The following is a 19,244-nucleotide window of genomic DNA, read 5'->3' as shown; positions in this document are numbered from 1 at the left end:
GGTAAAACTTGTATTTTATGAGACTAAAAAATAGATAGTTGTCTATGTAGGCTAGTCACATAACTTGCTAAGTAAATTTACAGATTATTACTTCATTTTTAAAAATGTTTGAGAATTTCAATACGTAGGTTTAAAATATTTATGGTATCTGTTATAACTTAAACAAAGCTAATTAAAAAAAAAATTAAAAATTTTAATCATTTTGTAAGATTAAATTACTATACTAAAAGACAACTTCTTTCTAATTAATAAGTTCTGCGAATGTATTTTTAATTTTAGTTCAAGAAGTCGTATAATTTAAGTAAAACAAAGCAATTAAAGTTTAATTTACCTAACAATATTAACTTTTTTTACTAAATTACTTTTTATAACATCTATTAACTATAAACATATCTATCTTTTAAAAACTTCTATTACTTGTTTAAAAGTATTTTGACTACCTTTAAAATTGTTCTTAAACTTGTTACTTCTACATAAAAAATACTTTTAAGGTAAATATTTAACAGCTAATAGAAATATAGTGACATAGCTCAACTCTTTTTTTTTTCAAATCAAACTATTTAACATTTGAAGATTGATTAAATTCTTAAACAAAAGTTTTACCACAACAATATGTCTGAACTCTTTCGTGAACAATGGAAAGTGAGTGAGTATGGCAAGTGCTCTTTCATATAATTGCTTACTAGTTAGTAGAAGAGTGTTAAACAAACGTTGAAAAAAGTTTTTTGATTAAACAGCAAACAAAACCTTTTTCGAGTTGTAGTTGTAAATACTGTTTGTACCCACCATGCACTATACGTTTTGTCTAACGTTAAAGTAATATTGCACCGTTATTGTTCAAACATTATATGTTGACAAAAAAATTAGAAAAAGGAAAACAAATTTTTTGTTAGTTACATAAATACTTCTAATTTAACATAATAGTTTTGTTTGTATTTCAAGGTCTTACAGCTAAGTTTGATTGATACCAACATATTAAGCAAACTTAGTAATAATATTCAATAATAATCAGCTTAAATGTTAAATTCATTGAAATGTTTTTTAATTAAATAAAAGTAATTTGTCTTAAACTACACTTATAATGAAAATAATCTAACACTTAAACTAACTTGTTTTTTTTATCTAGTAACAAGCTTTAAATATTGTTGTCTTCTTCAAATTTTGCTATCCTTTGTAAAAAAAAACACTAAAGTTATGGAATGATAAATTGTTTTGTAAAGCTTATCTAATCTAGCTTAGACACCTTAAAGATAAAACAAACACATTTCCAGTTGAATACTTTTAGTACTTTATTAAGTTCTAGTTTAAGGTTAGCTTAAAGTACACTATAAATAAGTTTATTTTTATGAAATAGTTTTAAAGTTTATAAAAACTGCAAAATAGAGACATTAAAAAATATAGTTTTATTAAGTGTTATTCGGAAATCTTATGTAAAAATATTCTTCAAAACTATTATGTTAATTTGTTGATAAAACTGTTATTCTCTTCAAAGATTTTGAAAAAACAATAAAACCCTTCTTTTTTAAACCACTTATACAATCTATGCAGTGATATCTTTTTGTGTTACAGTTATAAAACAATCTGTGTATTTACAATAAGTTTTTTTTAACTGATATCTCAAGGTTGTTTTCTCTTTGCACATATAGCATTAAAACTTTTAGCCGGTTAAAATCACGTTAAATAAATATTGACAAGACGTTTTATTGTTTCGCTTAAAATATTTATCTATACCAACAAAAATATCTATATTACAAACAGTTCGACTTCCTTCATTTCTGTGAAAAACCTAAATAAATAAAACCTGTATAAAATGCAAAAAAAAAACTTAATAGTTTAAGTGTAAAAAAACTATATAAATATAGTAAAATTTTCAACATTCCACTTAACCTTTATCAATGCATCATTTAAAGTTTAATTCTTTTGTTCTGCACATAATGAAAAAAAGTCTAAGTTACATCTCAAGTCATTAAATTCTCCGCAGTTTCTGGTGTATATACATTTAGATTTATTTTAGCTTAATAGATTTTTGACATATAGTCTGTTTAATTTCTCGATAACTCCAAGACAAACTTTAAAATAGCTAAAAAGGTGTTAAAGAGTAAAATTTTCTGTATTAAAATTATTAAGGCGATGAATTAAGTTAAAACTATTTAGTATTTAAAAAGACAAAAAACGATTTGAGTGTGCATATATTTTTAAAATTATCTAAGAGTTCACAAAAAGATCAATTTAAATTAACAAAAGTATTTTATTTTTTGTTACTTTTGTTACTTAATGGAATATTTTGTTACTTAATGGCTTAAATAGAATGGAAATGTATTTATTTTTATAGTCGAATATGTACAAATTTTAAGCATATTTGATCATTTATAAAACGACTTTTTTTTCAACCAAACACATTTAGCAAATTACATGTACTACAGTTAGTAGTTATAGATTAATATTTGGAACTACGAATATTTTAGATGAGTGTAAATAAACAATTTATTTCTCGAGATTGAGAATCCTATCTATTAGCTAAACAATAGTTGATAAAAAGTTCTATAGATTTAGTAGGTACAAAAAACTATCAATTGTTATTTCTAAGCAATAAGAAATATTTTTATATTTATATAGTATTAAAATGTGTTATAAGTAGGAAAAACAATTGATATTTTAAATATTTAACTTTTTAAATTTAACTTTAAAAAAAAAATTAAAAAGCATTAATAAAAAATATTTTTGACAATAGTTTATATTCTAAACTTTAGAACTATTAGAAAATAAACTGTTGTACACCCCAACAATGTCACAATGGACTTACAATTGGAACAGAATACGTTTTTTGATAATGTAGATCATAAAACCATGTATTTTTTGTCATTCAAACTTAAATTAAAGCCGAAGTTTAAAAATTTCATCCCACCTGAAAATATGGCTTTTGGTGCTTATAAAATGTAAGTTGACAAAAAAATGGTTTCATAGCTTTCGATTGTTAAACTGAATTAATAATTTAGGCCATTCTTTTTGCTACAAAAAAAAAGTTGTACTTTTTTAGATTTAATTCTGGTAAACTTTAAAAATTGTTAAAACACAGTAAACAAAGAATATAATATAGTATATACAAAGTATACTAATAATAACTGTAATTTATGTGTTTCCAATTGATTAACACAGGTAGATTTCACATAACCGATTGTTAGTTACAAATGTATAAACTTTTAGTTTTGTCTCTAAAATCATTCGAAACCACTTGATAGATGTAAAAAAAGACTTTGATTAAAGTTATCATTACTTTATTGTTCACAACTACTACACATCTATAGGCTTCTTTTTTTATATCACACCAAAAAGTATGCAGCAACAAATCTTAGAAAGCTACTACTTCAAGTCCGATAATTTTTGCTCAAGTAGAAAATATTTCATTTAAGTAAAAAATGTCGAAAATACATTGCATAGTTTTATTAAGTAGAAAAATTTCAAAACACACTTATTCAAAAAACGTACCTTTTAAACATTTCTGTGCATCTTTAATCTGCTACTTTTAATTTTATTTAACAACTACTTTAGTTGCTCTTATAAAAAAAAAATTCTAATAAAAGCAATGTATTTGTCGACACTTTTTAATTAAACTTTGTATCCCAAAAAGTTATTTAGCAGATTTAGACAAAGGTACTGTAGGACACTTATGCAAAATCTTATTTTGCCTTGTGTCCAAATTTTAATAACTTAAAGAAATTAATGTTAATCACTTGATATTATATTTTTCCTTTAAAAAAAACAACAAATAAATATAGTAAAACTAATTCCCTAAAAAACTATTTTTCACAAACAAAATAAGTGCTAGTTAAAATGATTTTTGTCTTTGATTTCTTGATTGAACTGGAAATAGCTTGTTTATGGGTGTGGCTAAGGGAAAATGAGAGAATCAAATGATAGATCAAGTGATCTACAGTCCAAAGTCCAGGAAAATGAGAGAATCAAATGAGAGATCGCGTGATTATTGGAAATTCTAGAAAAAGAATCGAAAAACTATAAATACGCCCAATCAGAGCGTGAAGCAGGTCTTTTTACCTCGAAACAAGCACGAAGCGACACTCTGCTGCTCGCAAATTTGAGCGTTAGCCGCCATCTTGGAAAAGCTAGATGACACCCGAGAAAACCTTCTTATACAACAACGTCGACGGGGCGAACAACTCGATTTGAGTTGTTAACGTGCCATAATCATAAGCCTACGCATACTGTAGCAGACAACTTCTTTGGATCAATTTGAACACTGAATTCCACGATTGAGTCCACAGCGTTCAAAGAAAACAAACTTGAACATTCATCTTATTGAGCAAGCCCACACAGATTGTGGCGTCAACCTTAGCTACACTTCTACGAACAAGTTGTTTTCGTACTTTTAAATAATTCTGTCGTAATATTTATACATATTTATATTATCGTATCTACTTACTATTGTACTTGTATTGTAATATTTATACATATTTATATCATCGTGCCTATTTATATTGTATTTTATCGCCACGCTCCGATTACGGGAAGGAAACGGAAGAAGATCAAGTCACGTACATCAAGATTCTGTAAACGAGACGGACCAACGTCGAGTGCCAGAAACTGAGCGACCGCAGACCAGTGACACGTCTCCAGTGACACGTCAAGGAGGGAATCCAGAGCACGTTTTCCTTCTAATTGTTAACTTTAAGTGTTTAGACTTATTGTGAGTTGTCATTGCGTTTATTTGTACATAATAAAACAATATTACTTAGTTTTATTATATTTAGTTATATAAATTATATAGTTATGTCCATAAAACCACTAAAAAAGGCATTAGTCTTGAAAGTGCCACGCACACATTCGTGCACCGAAATGAGTTGTTCCAAGACTACTGCTAACCTTGAATCTGATGAGATTGTCGAGCCTGAGACCGAGACAATTTCGAAGGAAACCAGTGAGGCTCCTAGTCCGGGTAACAATAGTACGAAAGAAAGCAACTGAAGTGTTAAATAAAATTAAAAGTAGCAGATTAAAGATGCACAGAAAAGTTTTAAAGGTAAGTTTTTTGAATAAGTGTGTTTCAAAATGTTTTTATACCTAATAAAACAATGCAGTTTATTTGTCGACATTTTTATTCAAGTTTTGTACTCCAAAAAAACTTATTCCATTTAACTTAAAAAATTGTTTTTATATATCTTAAGCTATCTTATATTTCACTTTTAAAAAGGTTTAAAAATGATTTTTAATATTTTAAACAGTACCCTTAAATAGTATTTTAAGGAGACTATAATCTCTAAAATCAAATTTTTACGAGTTTGATAACTTTAAAGTAAGTTTATGTTGAAAAATATTTTCTATACAAATATAATATAAACTTTTTGATAGTGGTTAACATTTATTTTAATCAAAAACCTTCTTTAAGGTTTAAAAATATGTAATACTTTTAGTTCTTTAAATACAAATTCTTACTGATTGCTTAGAAACTTTTTGTGAAAAAATTATAAACGAATTTTTCTAACTTAAAGTATAACTAAATGTTTTATAACTTATACTGTGTTTTTATTTTCTTTGATGTACATCACTATTGCTGTTAAAACAAAATATTAAAACGAATATTAAACTGTTTTGTAAAAATGAAATATTTAAACAATACATTCAATGAAATCGTGAAAGTTTATTTTATGATTTACATAAATTTAAATTGGTACTAGTGTTCCGTCGTTTCAAAAAACATATCTAATCGTGTATTTTATAATTATAAGTATCACTAAAATGGAAGGTCAAAAAACTATGACAGGTATTAACAGCTATATCATTAATGAAAAGATAAAAATTAAATTTAGAATATATATGTACAAAGAAAAAATTTAATCTGTAATTGTTGAGATATTGTCTTGGACAAGACGTTAAATGGTAATATGAATGATGAATAATGAATAGAAAAAAATTAAATTTAGAGTATATATGTATAAAGAATAAATTTAATCTGTAATTGTTGAGATATTGTCCTGGACAAGACGTTAAAAGGTATCCAAGTGGTGTGCGACTCGATAATCGAAAGATTTTTTCGTGCACTAGGTCTTAGGATCAAACATTTTAAGCGTCTTTTTTGTCGTTCAATAAACAATATATATTGTAATTGAAAAAATATAAAAGCTTTATAAATAAATATCAGCTTAAACTTATGCAAAAAAATTACTGTGTTAGTTTTATTTGTTTTTTAACAACTTTAAGATAATAATTTTTAAGTCAACAAAAACAATATGTTGTCATTTTTATCTAAGAAAATTTGTTATTTATTTTATAAACTTAATAATATCTGAATTATTAAGTATTTTAGCTTCAACTCATAAAAGTTTAGTTTAAATCATATAAGTATTGTTAAAAAAAAACAGTGTTAGTTTATTTAAAATGGTTTTAAATAGTATTGCTATTCTGTAAAATGAAAATTCATTTAGATATCAGTGTTAATAAAATTAAAAACAGTCTGTTAAATTAGATTGTTAAATTAGATTAACATTTCTAATAAAATTGACTGACATAAAAACAAATTCTAAAGTGTTATAGTGTTATTAGCACAATAATTAAGTTAGAGCTTTGTCAGTCTTTTTAACAGGAAAGTTTTTGTATTTGAACAGACTTTATTTTTGCCACTATAGACTTTAAGCTTTCGTTTCTCTTAATTTTAAGAAACTTTCTAGAGCCTACAGATACAATGTAAATCCACCCATTGGTAACATCTGATATCAGCTGTAATCGGTCTTCAATCGTACCTAGAAAATTTTGAATTAAAATAAATTCAAACTTAATGAAAAAACGAATGACTTACAGTTGCTTGATCTTCTTTTGAGTTTTACGTTATTATTCACTCTTTCACTTATTAAGTACAAAGACATTGGCTTCCTTCGTTCAGAAATAAACGTCCTGAAATTTAAAAAAAATAGTAATAATTATTCAACAAAAGTGCATTAAAGTTGATAAAAAATATTTGGTTTAAATATTATGTCATACGTTCTCACTTTATTTTCAACCCTATTAATAAAGTTTTATTACTACAGTTTACTTACGTGTAAACACAGCGAGCGACTTCTTCTAAATCTTCTAACATTTCTTTTCTTTTATTGTTTTTTAATTCAGCTTTAGTCTTTTGAGTTTTGTATTCTATGGTCTAAAGCAGTTTAATAGATAAATATTCTCAGCTCTACTTTTATTTATAAATAAACTTTAGTAGTTATTATCTTTTAAAATATTTAAAATAAACCCAACAACGTTGTTTAAAATTCAAAGTAACTAAACTTACAGTTTTTTTTATATTTTTGAAGCAGTTTTCATCTTTGGTATATCGTAAATCTTTATTTTTTAGTCGCTGATGGAGTTTTTCATTTTCAACTTTCTGTTGAAATTTTATTTATATACATAAAATTAAAATAGAACATATATATATATATAATCAACATCAGAAAAAAACAATATTTTGTGTATTTTAGTTGTTGGAGACAGTTTCAGCAGATATAAATGTTATTGAACTCATTATATGTTGCTACAGAAGGTTAAACAAAAACAAAACTCAAAATTTTACAAAGAATTAGTCAAAAATTTGTATTTAATATCTACTTTTCACACTTACCTTACTTTTCAAGCGTTGCAGAGCGAAATCGAACTTTGCGTTGAAATCAACTAGAGCTTTGCAGGGGGGAGGCGGCAAGTCTGATTGTGGGACGTCTTCAATGTTTTGTGAACTGGATGTAATTTGTGAAAACATCACAATTTTGTTAGTAGTTTCTTTCAGAGGTGCCTTTAATATTTTTGCAAAAATAAAAATTTGTGTGTACTTTTATTTTAAAATAAAGCTGGTTTAAAGACTAGTATGTGAAATTTAACTATTTTGTTTAGAAAAGTTAAAGGCAGATTATAAACCAGTAACTAAAAGTGGACGGTATGAGCCATTCTTTGAATATAAGCCAAAATATTCACTTTTTAACAAACGAACTCTCAAACAGATTTTCTCTCATTGTTTAAATAACTACTAGTTTTAATGAATGTTTTCAAAAATTTAAAGATACAAAGAACTAGTTCTGCGAATAGAATAAATATAAGCATTTTATTATACATTGCTGAATGTAAAATTAACTTACTCTGTGGTTTTTGAACATGAACTTCAGTAGATTTGTGTGAAAAATACTTTCCCGCTCCTTCCATGTTTCTATTCCATTATTGTTTTCTTTAGTTTCTAAAACAAGCAGACTTAAAAAATTGTCCGTTTTTAAATTAAGCTTTTGTTTAAGCTATTTTAATTGTTTTTAAAAACTAAGAAATAGCATTAACTGAACAGCATTTTAATTCATATATTTAGTTATTAGAATTGTTTCTTTAGTATTTTGTCTAGAAATTACACTAAATTAAAGAAAAAGTATTAATAGTTAAGTAGCTTTATCCTAAATTAGTATTATCTTAATTAAATAAAAAAATTATAAAACATATGTTTTCCGAAAAGGACAGTTTTATCTTGTAGTAGTTTACTGAGTAAAAATAATAGTAAAAAAAAAAAAAAAACTAGAGCTAAAATTAATTTAACACTTAAGTTGTAACTTAAAGTTAACAAGTTCAGTATTTATAAAGTGGGTTACTTTTAAAAACTTATTTTTTTAATGTATATAAATTAACCTAAAGTTGCTAAAGTTAAGTAATAAAAGCTAAGATTTTTTGAATGACTATAAAAAAATATTAATCAAGTAAAGCTCTGACTAAAATCTTTTTTATATTTATTAAGTGCGTAGTATATGTTTAATCAAAATTAAAAAAATAACTATTTAGAATACAAATAGTAAAATAAAGAAGAGCTCAAAAACTTAAGTACTTTGAAACTTCAAATTAGCTTCTATCGTCATATAGTACACTTTTCCATAAGTAAACTTTTTAGAACTGTCTTCCTCGTAATCTATTAAGTATCCTTCGGGAAAAATATGTATAATTTGACACATGCATTTTTTCGTAAATTGCCTAAAAAATTATTAAGAGCTTATCTTATTTATATTCATTTAAAAAGTTTTTTATTTTGTTAAAAACAAAATTTAAAAGGGTTTTTATTTAACATAAAACTTAAACACTAAAAAAACACTAAATATAAATTAACTTTAACTAGTTAAAACTATTAACTTACTTTTTAGTCAACTTCAAAACAATTTTCTTACAACTTTTCCATGATGCTTTTTTATTTTTACTACTGAATAATTTCAAAAAGGCTTCTAAGGCTCTGAAAAACTCCATTAAAATCTGTTAAGTACTGATGTATAAATAAAACTAGACTGGCATTACTTAATAAAGCTAGTGCTTGAAACTATTTCAGAAGTTTTTAATACTTAAAACCAGTTTACTCATTAGGGTAAAAGTTTACTTTTTTGAATCAAAAACCAACTAAAATAGTTGATTTATATTAAACAAAATCATAACTTTTGAAATTCTATAAGCTTTATATTCTAAAATGATAAATGACAAAGGTTTTGCAAGTTTTAAACTGAAAAACTATAAACTTTTACAGAAAAATACCTTAAACTTGTTCGGCAATGGAAGAGATTTTAAAGTTTTCATGTCTTCGTCAAAAACCATTTTTTACTATAATAAGAACTTTTTCACCTTTTATTAAAGTTATTAAAGTTTTAAATTTATTAACAACTTTAAAAAAGTAAACTGCATTGAATATAGAATAACAATAAAGTATATTCAAGACTTAAAGTTAAAATATATATAAGAATTTGACATCGAATTCAACAATATTACATTACTAAAATAGACGTTTGTTAAATATTAAAGGCTTTTAAACTAACAAATCTATTAAATTGTAAAAGATAAAATTTACTAAAGTTATTGCATAAGAATTAGTACCGATTACTTAAAAAACACTACTGTTTTACTGTAGACTTACTATAGCAATAAAAATTTGTAACTAAAATTATGATCTAGTTTATGTTTATGCTTGTCTAATTTAAGCTTAAATCGTTATGAAGAACATTATATACTGACTAACATTCACTAATTCGTTTTCTGCAAGAAATATCAATTAAAAGTTCTATGTTTTTTATTTATAAAAAAAAATAATTGAAATACTATGCCTCTAGTTAAGAATAAATAAGTAATTTACAACTGACTTAAATAATGCTAAAACTGTTAGGTTATACTGTTAGAATATTATTATTTATTAAAAAGACCTATAACTTTTATGTTTTTTAGTATTTAAATTTACAAACATAAGTTTTCAGACAGAACTGTGTGTATGTATTAATAAGTAAATAATTTGATTTAAAAGATAAATACTGTATTAGATGACAGTAAAGCATATGATAATGTGTGCTTTTAGTTTTGTTAAGCAGTAATCTATGTTAGTTGCGCGGATCTATCTGTTTATTTTTTAATATTTAAAGCTATTTTGAGCCATTTTAAACTGCTTTCAAAACGTTAGAAAATTTTACTACATTTTTAGTATTAAGATAAAACTTCAATTAAGTACCAGTGTTAGTTTAGACGAAATAAAATTTAAGATTTGTAAAATTGAGATGATATTTTATTAAGTGAAATTAAGTAAAAGCCTTTTTTACTTAAGTTTTATGACTAATTATCATTGATTATAGTATGAAACTTATTATATAAAGTTAGCACTTTGTACTTTTCAATTATATCATTTATTTTTGTTAAAGTACAACCTTTGCAAATAAGATTGAAAGTTTTTATAGTTTGCAAAACTAATAAACGTTTCACAGATACATTTAAACAACAACAGATTTTAAGTGTAAAACTGTTAAACATACATAATCCTTTACTTTTTAGGACTGTTTGTTAAAAAAAAAAGTATAATTATTTTTTGATATAACCAAAACATGTTATTTGTTTTCCAACGTCTAAGTTTTAATTTTATAATAACAAAAACCCAAGAGAAAAAAATTATATAAAGTTTAAACTGTGAAATAAAAGGAGATTTTGTTTAAAAGAATAGTTTTTATAAACTAAATGTTAAGTTTATTTTCTTATATGTTTACACTAAACAAAACATTTATAAGGTACTATGCTTTTATTTTAATTCTACTATTAGAAAAAATACAAAGCTTTTTATAAACTTCAAAACTTCTACCAATTAAAAGATTTTGATAGTAATAATATTTTAGAAATCTTATTATTGCGTCTGTTTTACTTAAAAAAAATAATTGTTTTGATCGTTAATTATCAATTTATAGAAAAGTAATTTTATCATATTTTTACCACTATTAAAGAAAATCTTATGCGATCAGTACGGACAAAAATAACTATACTAATTCTGTAAAGTAAAACCTTCAGATTATGCTAAGGACTCTACGTTAATTTAAAAACTTTTCAAGCTAACAAACTTATATATTTATAATAATTTATTATGCACCTAACTATAAAATAAGCACCACAGTATACTAACAAAAGTTTATAATATAGTTGTTAATGTTAAAAGTAGTGATCTACCGAGTCCAAAAATTTTTGATTCGGCCGGATCCGAATCCGAGTCTTATTTTCAAATTAGGATTCGGCCGAATCCGGATCCGAATCTCAATTTTGAAATTTTTATTCGGCCGAATCCGAGTCCGAATCCCAATATTATTTTAAATGGAATCCTAAAGATTTAAGCTGCTTGTAATGTAAATACAACACAAGTTTATAAATAATAAACACGTTTTATACTAACACTTATTTAGTAAATTAGGTTTGAACAATGTTTTTAATGTGTTAATAAATAAATACATTTTTTTTAAGAATAGTTTATTTTAAAAGCGAACCAAAAAACAAATGTCTTCGTGAAAAAAAAAATCAAGCTAGATAGACTAGATCTTAGTTCAAATATTTTGATATCTATGCTAGCAACATTAACAATTAACTTGTATTTTTGTTATGAAAAATAAACATACCATCGACTTTAATAAATGCTAAGAGTAGAAAACAAATTACAAACAAATTTAAAACATTTAACGTTTAATTTAAGAGTTAGTTTTTATTGTGACCACAAACGAATTAGAACATAAACTTTTGCAAGTATTAATATTTATAAAACAAAATGCAATTAAAAATATCATGGAGCCGTAATAAATTGAAATATATTACCAACTACAGTAAAGACCTAAGAAAGAATAGGAATTACAATTATAAAAAAAATTTTTTAATTCCACTTAGGATTACACTTTTACCATTACAAAAAAAAATCAACTTTAGCAACTGTTTAAAAATATAAAAGGAACTACATTTGCAAAAGATGTCTTTTTTATATTACAAAAGACTATTCGTGTTTTTTTCAAGTTGTGATGGAGATATAATAAGTTTTTAGCCGGTATTTGGAAGCAATCGATTACGCTTTTCCTCGTACAAATTACCATCTTCAGAAAATAATCTTTTAGAATAGATGATAGTGCAGCAAAATATTTCCTTGCAAAGCTGGCAAGATGTGGGTATTTTGCCTCGTTCAAGTTCCACCAGTTTAAGACTTTATCCTCTTTGCATTCAAATTCTCTTTAGCAAAAAAGCCCTTTATTTCTGCTTCAATTTCTTCATCAATAGAATCCTGTTGCACGTCCTCCTGTGTAGTTGTGTTTGATTCCATTTCAAACAGAGAATAGTAAGTTGAAAACTTTTTCGGGTAAAAATTTACAGAGGGTTGTGGTTTTGGATCACTGGTAGCAATGGTGAGGTAAGAAAGAATAGCGGAATGACGATATCGTGGATCAACAGCTGTTGTGACTAGTAGTATTTTTTTGTCATTTATGTTTAAGTTGTTGTTATTGGTATAGAATAGTGGTGGGCAATCTACGGCCTGCGGAGTTGAAATGACCGGCTACCGACCGTTTTTTGAATTACAATGGAATCCGGCCCGCAAATAAAAATGACCGGCCTGCGATAGAAGTGTCCGGTCTACAAAAGTTCAATATTATAAAAACTTTATAAAACTTTGTATCATATTTTTACAAAACAAAACTGTAAGATTTCGACATAAAAAAATGCTTAAAAAAGGCTTTTCAAATTAATATCTACTGAATGAAATACCATTTTGTCCTAATATTTTGTGTTGTTCTAATTTAGTTGGAATATGTTTTTGTCAAATTACCCAAAGCAAATTGTTTGTTTAACTTTGATATTTTACATACCAACCTTTGTCAATTACCATGTCACTTTTATTTATAGACATACCATTAACATCTGACATGTCTCAATTTACGTCTTAAGTTGTCACGTTTGAGAAATTTTTGTGAATTAGGAGGATTAGAAAAGTGATCAACCGTATTTATAAAATTAGCTTCCGGCCAAATCCGAAACTTTTATCTAATTTAGAATCCGACCGGATCCGGATCTCGATTTAAAACTAGTATCCAATCAGATCCGGACAATATTCATAAACTAGGATCCGGCCGGATCCGGATTTAAAAAGGTATTATCTGGATACTGTATCTGGTAAATCACTAATTCGTAATTCTCCAGCCTGCTTAAGACAAAAATTTTCCGGATCCGGCCCTATTAAAAACGTTGCCCACCCCTAGTATAGAACCTCCTTTCGCAAGCCTCTCCTATATTTTTGGTTAAAGTTTTATACACATATGATAGTTCTTCTGAATTTTCATTAGTGTTAACAAACTTCGTCAGTGATCTTGAATGCGGCACCACGCTTGAGAGCAATGCATTGTTTTTACTACACTCATTTGTTAAAAAAAAAGGTTAGAGCTGTAGAATAATGTGATTAACCAGTTGCCACATACGTTACAAGTGTTTTGGCCAGTGTGCTCACCCGCCGTTTCCCGGCAATGTCAAACACGACGTTTGCATTCAAAATTTTTACTCACATAATTAACAATTAAAAAAAATGATGTAAAGATAAATAACAATCAAAGGTCTCCAGTTAGTGCTAAGGAGAATGATATAACTTCAATTGTTTTAAGATTTTGTTTTCACAATAATCTTTCACTCCAAAAAATAGATTAACAAATAAAATAAAAATTTATTAAAAATCATTTAAGATTTAATTATTAATATATTTTTTTTTCTTTGGAACATTGTTTTGAAAATAAAATAAATGCTTAAAGCTATAAAATATATGTCAAAAATTTAAACTATTTATTAAATATGTAAAAAAATATTAACAAAAAAGTATATAGCTAAAAGTATGCAAGCATCTGCTTTAATGTTACATATTTAAGTTGGATTCTTTTTTTTTTGTTTAGATAATTAACCTTTATTTGAAAAATCAAAAAAAAAAAAACCTTACTATAACTGAGATTTTTTTGTTTTAACTAACAGGCTCTCAGAAAAAGACACAATAACATAATGAATTTTTAAATATAGGAAAAAAGTATAAGTCTAACAATCCTTGTCACAAGTCATTTATGACACAATTAAATAAATAACCAATAACATCTAAATGACTGAAAACCATATTAACCAAACAAAAGATACTTTAAATAATTAACGGTCTTTGTAAACTAGACCTCCCTACTAAAAAGTCCTTAAATTTATCCATAAAATATATGACATAAATTTTCAAGATAATCTTAATAGAGATGTTAAAAAAAAACTTGGTAAGGCCTGAGCTATGCAGATAAGATTTTTCTGAATTTAGGTGACCTGAGGAAAACCTTACTAAAGTGAAATAAATTAAACTACCTAAAAGTATATTTATTTTTATATTCTCGTAAGAAAAAATCCATTATTTTATTCTAACCGAAGTAGGTTCACGATCAAACATAAAAATACACATATGATGAATAAGTAAGAGCGGTTGTCCAAAAAACTGATATTAAACGCCTTAACTATGTACTTAATTTCATTTAAGAGTCTAAAAAATTTTATCAAGTTTTTATACTGTGTGCAAAACTATAAATCGAAATTGAGAAGGATTTTATAAGTGTAAAAAAGCACTGTTTTATCAATTCACGAGTGAAATTATTAATTAGTTTTACATTTTATTTAATTTTTGACAAACAAGTGAGTAAAAATCAAAAAGTTTAAAGTGGTCTACCGAATCCGAATCTTATTTTGAAATTAGGATTCAGCCGAATCCGAGTTTTATTTTGAAATTTAGGATTTTACCGGATCCGAATCCGAATCTCATTTGAAAATAGGATTTGGCCGAATCCGAGTCCGAATTCTTAGATTCACTACTTAAAAGTAAAAGTTACTAGTTATGTTTGCTAATAAAAGATCCGAGGAAAATTAGTTCGTTGGAAAAACCAAACAACTCAATTTATTAAAATAAACTACGTTTTTTGTGCATAGTATAGTTTAATAAACTGGTACTTTTCAAAATGCTGTAATCATATTTGCATACTTTTGGTAAAATAATTTTTCTTAAACCTTGTATTGCACCCCTTAGTTAAAAGCTTGAATAATAATTAAAGGTATAATTTATTTTTATAAAAAAACAAGTTCGTTGTATCTTTTAGCAAACGATTTTTATCAAACGTACATTTAATTTTTATGCATTCTTATAGTCAGAATTACTATTTCATTATTAAAGTTTACTAAAGTTTTAAAATTTGAAAACACAGGCGGTTACAATTACAAAATATCTAGTTTCAAAAATTCTTTATTTTTGGCAACTTTTCTGCCATACATGTAAATTAAATATTTAAAAAGTGACTATGTGTATAACACCACTGGTGTTACACCAGTATTTAGACTAATTATTGAAAAGTAACTAAATTTTAGTATTCTTAATTGTGCATTGTTAATTGTTATTACTTTTTTGTTCCTTATGAAAGTTAATTTATTTGACCTCAAGCTTTTATTCATTTTTAAATTATATCCCATTCCCAACTTATTAGTAATAATTCTCAGTTAAAAATACTAATTTAAAAAATTGTTTCTCTATATTTAAATTTCTACAAATTGTTTTGTAAAAAAATTTTTGAAGTCAAATGTAAAACATTGTTTATATTGTTCCTAAAATCCTTTTTGATACACAAAAAAATCATTCGAAGTGTCTAAATCTAAAGCTTTTTATTTTTTATGTTAAATAGACTATTGAAGTGTTTTAACAAAGTTTTTATTCTATTTTACACTGATAAAATAGGTAAAATTTAAACTAATTATAACAATTACACAGTATCCTTCTTTTATTACACTAAAAAATAAATTTCAAACTATCGATATAATCGCTTAAATATATCTTATAATATAACTTTAAAAAAAATCAGCCAAAATTAAAAATTTAACTTATTGTATGCTCTAGTTTCTTATATATTAAAAAAAAGTCTTCAAATTGTGAATTTTTCTACAGAAAAAAGGTTGCTATTAGTTCAGATTAAACAGTTCAGTAATTTATTTCAAAGATACACATAACCCAACTATCAAAATATATTCTATAATGTAAAGTTTAAGTACGAAATATGTTTTGTTATTTAAGTTATGTGTAACTTTGAAAAAAGTATTTTATTAATTCGTTAATAATTTTGTTGACTAAACTGAAATAAAACATAAAACTAGTTTCATGCAAAATGCTTGTTTTGGGGGAAGTTAATTTACTAGCTATTTGCATTCTATATATTTATACAATTATTACAAAAGAAAGTAGCTGTAATTACACTTGACCATTGTTCAATTGGTAACTGAGTAAACTTAATTTTATTGCTGTTCATTCATAAAATTAATAAACAATCTCGTTTGCAGGACATGTGTTTTTAATATCTGATATTGTCTAGACAATTAATTTTTGTCACCAGTATAATAATTTTAGATTAATGGTATCTAAATATGGTTTGAAAAGTGGGTGTGTGTTCATATAACAAGTCATAGAGGTCCTATTGATGGCTTTGAAAGCTCTCTGAGTTGAATATTGGAAGATAAAAACCCATGGCCAACATATATACAAAAAAAAACAATAATTACCTAGGATGATGTTGCACCAATATCAAGCTAAAATTATTATGTTTGATGTCTTTTTAACAATAATTTTAAATTTATATCTCTAAATACATAACAATAAAATTAAACTAATTTATCTTAAACTATTCAAACTTAAATACTTAACTGCTTTTGTTTTATGATATAAAGCAATTATATCAATACAATAGTTTATATCAATTATGATGTTGTAAAATAAAATCAATTAAATATTTTAGTTTATGATAATTTAGTTCTTATTATTTATTTATGCAGCTTGTTTAAAACAAAGTATCTTTTTAGATTAAACATATTAAGCTTAAAACATTGAATTTTTGCCTAAAATTATTGTGAAAAAAAATCAAATATAATATAATTTTTGTTCGATACATGTGAAACATCATCCTAGGTAATTACCAAAAGATCATTATCTAATAGCTAACTTTTTTAGTTCTCTTTTAATATTGTTTGTACAATAGTACTTAAACTATCATTTATGTTAGTAAATACTGAAAATTGTTATACTTTTTGTATCCGTGTTAGTTGCTTACAATTGACTACTTACAATTTTTCAGTTTTTTTTTTTCATGTTTTCAGGACCCCTAGACCATCAAACCATACATGTTTGTTTTTCTATGTCTAAACTTGATTGTCTAAAATTGATGATTAATGGGGTAAGTAAAGTTAAAGAAGGTGTGATTAATTTTGTCAACCTAAAATGCAGGGTAGGTGTCAGAAAAGCACAGCGTCACTTTAGCACGGAGTGACACTTTAGCACAGAGTGTCGTCATTTTAGCACATAGTGACACTTTAGCACGGAGTGACATTTTTGCACGTAAAAATTTTAAATCTTTTAAAATGTTTATTTAAATTATGTTTAATTATCTAAAATAATTAACTTAACAAACATTTCTGAAAATTAGTTACAACACTTTTTAAAATATTGTCTAAAAAAATTTATAAATAAAGTTTTTACTATGGGCTTAAAATGAAATAAGAAAGTTTTTAATCTTTATATTTCTACTTTTTATTTAATTTAAACCTTACGCTTAAAGTTTAGTCTTATTAGAATTAGTTAAAGCATTAAAAAAAAAACTTAATAATCTTAGAGCTTGTATTTATTGCTAACTTTATTAAAATTGTTTTATGTTGAAAACTTTAAAGTAAAAGTATCAAAATATTTTTGTCTAAATTTAAATAGTAAAACAAGTTAATAAAGTTTTTAAACAAAATTTTGTCTTAGTTTTAGGTAAAACTTAAACTTGTAACTCGTTTAAAGCTTGTTAAATTTTAGTTTACATGTTGCATAGTTTGTTTTTAGATTTTCTAAACAATTAAGTATCTAATGTGATTTAAGCAAAGAAAAAAATGCAAAATAAGTTCTGTGCTAAAATGACACTCCGTGCTAAAGTGACACTCTGTGCTAAAGTTTCACTCCGTGCTAAAGTGAACCTCTGCTAAAGTGACACTCTGTGCTAAAGTGTTACTCCGTGCTAAAGTGTCACACTGTGCTAAAGTGTCACACTGTGCTAAAGTGTCACACTGTGCTAAAGTTTCACACCGCGCTAAAGTGTCACTCCGTGCTAAAGTGTCACCTGTGCTTTTCTGACCGGTTCCCAAAATGCATGTGTGGTGATTTTATTTCCTTTTTTCCATTGATTAAAGTCTTAGTTATACTCTTACTTTCTAACATGCAATACCTTACTTCCAATTTGAAATCATCATTATTTCAATGTAATTTCTAATACTTCTTAACGGAGACTAGTTATATGAACACAGAGTAAAGTATTAGAAAATTCGAGTGTAATTACATCATAAACAGTGAATACATTGTCTTAAAACTTAATAAACCTGAAATAGAGGTTTTAAATACTCTGATACAAGTTTTCAATATTATATGTATGGTAGTTTTATAAGTTAAACAATTAAAATACCAACCAATAGTAAAGTTCAAAACAAAACAATTTTTGTTCAAAAAAGTTTTTTTTTCAAGAGAATTTTACTTCCATCAAAAGAACATTGAAGTTTAAATTAAAGTTTGCAACATTTTGTCAAATAATTACTTATTAGTTATAATTTGCTAATAGCATGAAAGTATATAGATAATAACTTGTTGTTTTAACAAGTTACAATTACTTTACAATTTAACAAAATGTAAATTGAAAACAAATGAATTAAGACATGATTGTAAAAAATATTTGAATTTATACATATTATACTACACTGCTTATGTTTTTTAAATTCTAAATAAGCAACACCTTGCTAATTTTTACTTTTTTGCAAAACATATTTTTCTAACAGTGGACTTTCATCATGAACAATGTTACTTGTCCTAAAAAACAATATTTGGAATAAATAAATGTCAGCTTTATACAAACAACCTTTAAAAAATA

The sequence above is a fragment of the Thalia democratica genome, chromosome 1, assembly GCF_965202585.1.
Source record: "Thalia democratica chromosome 1, ktThaDemo2.hap1.1, whole genome shotgun sequence".
Taxonomy (NCBI): Eukaryota; Metazoa; Chordata; class Thaliacea; order Salpida; family Salpidae; genus Thalia; species Thalia democratica.
The sequence above is the reverse complement of the archived record's forward strand: the minus strand, read 5'-3'. Positions refer to the sequence as shown.